This window comes from Alosa sapidissima, chromosome 13 (genome assembly GCF_018492685.1).
Source record: "Alosa sapidissima isolate fAloSap1 chromosome 13, fAloSap1.pri, whole genome shotgun sequence".
Lineage (NCBI taxonomy): Eukaryota > Metazoa > Chordata > Actinopteri > Clupeiformes > Clupeidae > Alosa > Alosa sapidissima.
In genome coordinates this window covers 11,549,373-11,554,372 of record NC_055969.1, presented here as the reverse complement: position 1 = coordinate 11,554,372, position 5,000 = coordinate 11,549,373, and the positions used below count along the sequence as shown (strand labels likewise).

General features: G+C 42.7%; 1 protein-coding gene across 9 annotated transcripts in view; it reads left to right on the top strand.

Annotated features, from left to right (window-relative positions):
* The window catches only part of ank1b (ankyrin 1, erythrocytic b), a 106,512-nt gene that overhangs the window by 29,699 nt on the left and 71,813 nt on the right, over window positions 1-5,000 (top strand). The gene's annotated exons all lie outside the window — the stretch shown is intronic.

Here is a 5,000-nt window from a genome sequence, read left to right as displayed (position 1 = left end):
ATCACATTCCAAGCTCATTCCTCATTCTCTCTCTCTATCTCTCTCTCTCACACACACACACGTGTACATGCACACAAACACATACACATCTATGCATATATTCAGACTTTTGCTGTGTATCAATATTTTATCAAATCCCATTCAGTACACAGTCCTGCCTGTGGGACTTGATTGATTTGTTGCATGGTTCAGATGAGGACCTTGCCTTCCACTCACACTGGTCCTTCTTGCAAAATGACCACCCACACAAACCTCATGCCCTACATCTATAACCTTCATTGTCCTTTCTATGCACTAAGTTGGTGTTCTGATGGCCAACCTCATACAGTGTACCATAATAATGCCACCACTGGCTGTGTTGGTATTTGGTATCTTTTCCACACCTTTTGGTCTAGACTTATTTTATTATTATTATTATTATTTATTATTATTACTTATTTTTTTAAGTATATTTTTTTGGGCTGTTTATGCCTTTAATGATAGTGACAGTGGAGAGTGACAGGAAGTGAATGGGAGAGAGAGCAGGAGTGGGATCCGGAAAGGACCACGGGGCGGGAATCGAACCCGGGTCGCCGGGTACAGTGCAGGTTGCACCACAGCTGCGGCCCTAGACTTCTTTTTTAGTAGCCGATAGATGAGACCTTTCAAGAGTATTGATCCATGCAAATTTATATCCCCATGAGTCATTTTGGCTTTGATTTACGTGTGATCCCCGCCCATTCTAATCAACGTCAGGCTAGCCCATGCAGAGGTGCACAGTCCCTCAAATCCCTGCCTCAATGACTGTGTAGAATTTTCTAGAAAAAGGACGGGCGTCTTGGAACAACTGAGCATGAACGGAAATGAGGAAATTATTTTCTAGATGGCGATGACAGTCTGGATTAAAACAGTCTGTCATGTCATATCCAGTGGCCTGAGGAAATAGCGGAAGTGTGTTTCTTTCTCTGGTGCCTGATGAAAGGGAGTCTATGGGATGGACTGAGTGTTCTGCAATAGGAAGACAAGAGGATAAGAATAGGCGGTATAATTATAGATCCTTATTTATAGATTGTGGAGCATAGTGACCTTCTCGTGATTGTTTTAGAAGGCTTTTTGCATTAGTTCCCCTGCTCTCAGTGGATGTGGCAATTCAGCTATAATTCAGCTACAGCAGAGCTTACTAAGGGATGCACAGTGACATACATGTTCCAGACACATACCAATGCACACCGCCACCAGAGCATAGTATTTCTCAGAGCCTGTAATAGGATCTGTGTGTGTGTGTGTGTGTGTGTGTGCGTGCGTGTGTGCGTGCGGCGTGCATGTGTGCGTGTGTGTGTGTATGTGTGCCTGCATATGTGTGTGTGTGTGTGCGTGTGTGTGCGTGTGTATGTATGTGTTCATGCATGTGTGCGAATGGAGGAGCAGGTTGATTTATTGCTTATAAAGGCTTTATTAGTGTATTACTTGTGGCTTTGTCATCATACTGTAGGTCTGTCTCTGTGTGCAGAAGTGGGTCTGGGAGTAAACCCCTGAGGGTTCATTCCCTGCATTTATTGTGTCCCTGCTGCTGTGTACCTGAAGGGCTATTTTTAGTGTGTTGTATGCGTTCTCTTAATGTCTTTGGATATGTGTTGTTGGTGCTTGTGTTTCAGTGTGTAAGGAATGAGAGGAAAGAAAAAAAGAGACCTGTATTTTTTTCTCTGTGTGAGTGACAGATTTTTTGCTATGGAGTTGCTGTAAAGTCACACGTTTCAAACCTGAGAAGCCGTTTTGCGTTGTCAGTCACGCAGTTGCCCTGGTTCCAATCAGCGCTTGACGGATTCCCCTGTGAGCACGCGCGCTCGTTGACTCGCCGTGCTAATTGGCACAGTCTCACATCACTGCCGCTCTGTTGTGATGATGTCATGGTGTGTTGAGAAGGGTGGTGGCGGTGGGGTTGCTTGGGGCAGACTAATTTCCCCCACCTGTTCCGGGAGTTGGTGATCTGACTGGGCGTAGTTAACCACGCAACTGCTCCGTGGGGACTGCCGATGAGTTGTAACGTGTGAGCGACGCTAATTCCCCCAGCCTGCAACCTCCAGTGGAGACCCTGCTCTTTTAATGATGGGAAAATAAAATGGTGCGACTCTCTTCTGTAGGCTGCTGACGCAGCACCTGCTGCCAATCAGGCTGAGTTCTGCCATTTACTTACACACTTTAACACTCATATTTTGCTTATGTGATATGACAGTTAGCCAGTGAGCCATCTAACCTGCTGAGCAAGCCTTTTTTTGTCCATGTAGTTTCCATGGAGTGTATCAAATAGCCCTCATTGATTTCCATTTGAGTGTGATTGTTTTTGACAGCACTTTTGCAAATATTGGCATTTACTTAAAATGGTTGGTCAACATGGTATATCTGCTTGCATTCAGTTGTATCTGAAAGCTGCATATCCTTCTTTGACAAGCGTCTTGCACCATATTTTGAAACACATACAGTTGTTTATTCAAGAGTAGTGAGTGTCCATGTTTTTCACACATTCCGACAGCAAAGCACTCGCAGTGGGAAAAACAACTTAATCACGGGGCGGTCCCTGATATTCCCTGGTGGCCTGAACGCACCAATAGCCCCTCTCCTAAGAGTTGAGTGAGAAAGATGGATAAACCCCTGAAAGTAAAATCCCTTCTTCCGCTGCACTTAACACAGGTGATATAATGAGCTGATTTACTGGAGATCTGTATTAATTAGGATCAGCAGGTTTAGCCATAATTTTAACTAAACTAAATTAAATTGGAGCTTTGTTTGGAAACACCTTGTAGAGGTTAGAGAACTACAAGCATTATGAACAATTTGCTTTCTGCATTAGATTAGCACAAGATTGATATTTGTGCACTTGTGTACACAGGTGTTTTCACTAATTAGCTTATCTATCTGGCTGAAAAGTTGTGGTCATTAGAATCAGCTGGTTTAGAAAGAATAGTTGGGACTACTGTAGGCTATGTGGTACAGTTGAGAGGGGTAGCACTTTTGTCCCGATTGGGCATTGCTCCAGTACAGTCAGTGGACCTGTCCACAGCATTTGAGAGCAGAGTATATAATGATATATAATCATTTTTCCATGATTTTGAAACCTAATTTAATATATTTGGCAATGTGTTTATTCATTCAGATTTGTCTTGATGTTTAATCACACCTTTTGCTGAGGTGTGACAAACTCAGAACACATATTTATTTATTTTTGTTTACAGGGTCTTTAAGGCTTTTGGCTTGGTGCAGTGATATTTTGTTTGTTTTCGAAAAAATAATGACTATTTTGAGAACATGTCCCTGGTAAGATGGCAGCAGGCACAACATGGTCTTCGTGGTCAGACCGTGAACATCGCGGGTGTGGTCCAGATAGCCCGTGTAAATACTCTGCATGGTCGAAGGAGGTCAGACATCTTAAATGCTGCCATTTGTCACCGGCTGGCCGCTCCGAGACGACTCTCTGCATAGTCATTTCTGTGATGCATGAGTTTAATCTTGTGTGCTCAAATGATCCTTCAGGCCCGGCCTGGATTTAATGCCCCAGTAGGCAGCCAGGAGGGCCCACACAGTCCAATGGTGTAACTCAAAGTTTTAATTTGTGGTGAAATTAATTTATGGCTCACAATTAAAAAAGATATCCATGTCTTAATTGACTTTCAAGGGCATGCATCTTAATAAGAGTCCCATGGTCTGGATGACATTTGACATTTGTGTAACTTACGAGCAAGCTCTATGTTTTAGGGCCGACATACAGCTTGCATGCCCTCCACATGCCCATATCCATTTTACCTGAAAATGGAACTGCAAAATCATGTATACATTTCAACTGCAGAAAACATGTGTGCTGATTCTGATAATACTACAGTGGTATCAATTCATTTCAAATCAAATATTTATTTTTATATGCCATAATCATACAATGATATCCGTCATTTGGATTTATGAACTATGACCCAGTATGAAGTCAGAACCAGACCTCTAGACTTTAAGCAAGTGACGTTACTCCAGCCGGTTGTCTGACGCCATGTAAGCTCAAACATGTTAGCCGTTCATAGGCCTTTAAGGGCACTCAGGAGTAGATGTCTTCCAGTTACATCATCCAGCATTTTTTCCCCTTCCCCCCCTTTCTTCCCTTGTTTTCATCCATGCTCTCACTCACTCGCTCCCTAGCTCTCTCACTCTCTCTCAGGTTGTTTTTGTGCTCTCCTGAGTGGTCACTCTGTATTTCCAGACACTTCTCTTTCCACCCTGGTGCTTTTCACTTGTCAGTCGTGTTCAGTCGATCAGATGTGTTGTTATTGTAGTATTGGAGAGATGTGCGTTTGCATGGGAGTTACAGGCTGACAGTGGAGCCTGTTCCCTGATTAAAGCCCTCTAGACTGAGCCATTAATCATCAAGTCTGTGCTTACAGGTGTTAGTTTGTTTTCAGGACTGTGCACAGAGCTTTAGGGGTTTGTAGAGATGATATTGTTTTTGTTCTTTGAGGTAGGGAGGAAAAGGCTTTTTTTGCTCTGGTTTGGTGTTGTAGAAGTCAGTCACAAGGGCCGAACTTGATTTCACATATCAGTGGTAAACTGGAAATGAGTCACAGAAAGATCTGTGACTGTGAAAGATCTGTGATCTGTGAGTGATTACAAAGGTTCAGAAATATCTGGATTTTGACCATAATGTAAATTATGAGAGAATGTATGAGAATGTATGTCAAGCAAATTCCACTAATTGTAAGATTGTCCTTGTATTTGTCATTCAAAAAGTGGTGATTGTGGCAGCATCATATACTTCTGTGTATCATGGCTTTCCATAATTTCTCATGTACAGTACTGCATTTCATCTGTGTAAATTGCACATTTTAGTGGACCACACAGTGTTGACAAGTGCTTACTCTGTGGCAAATTGTGCCAGTTGATGCAGATTTTTATTTGTGTTTGTGCTGCTCTGTGTGTGGGTTGTGTCCTCATTCATGTATCTATTTGCAGTGTGTGTGTGTGTGTGTGTGTGTGTGTGTGTGTGT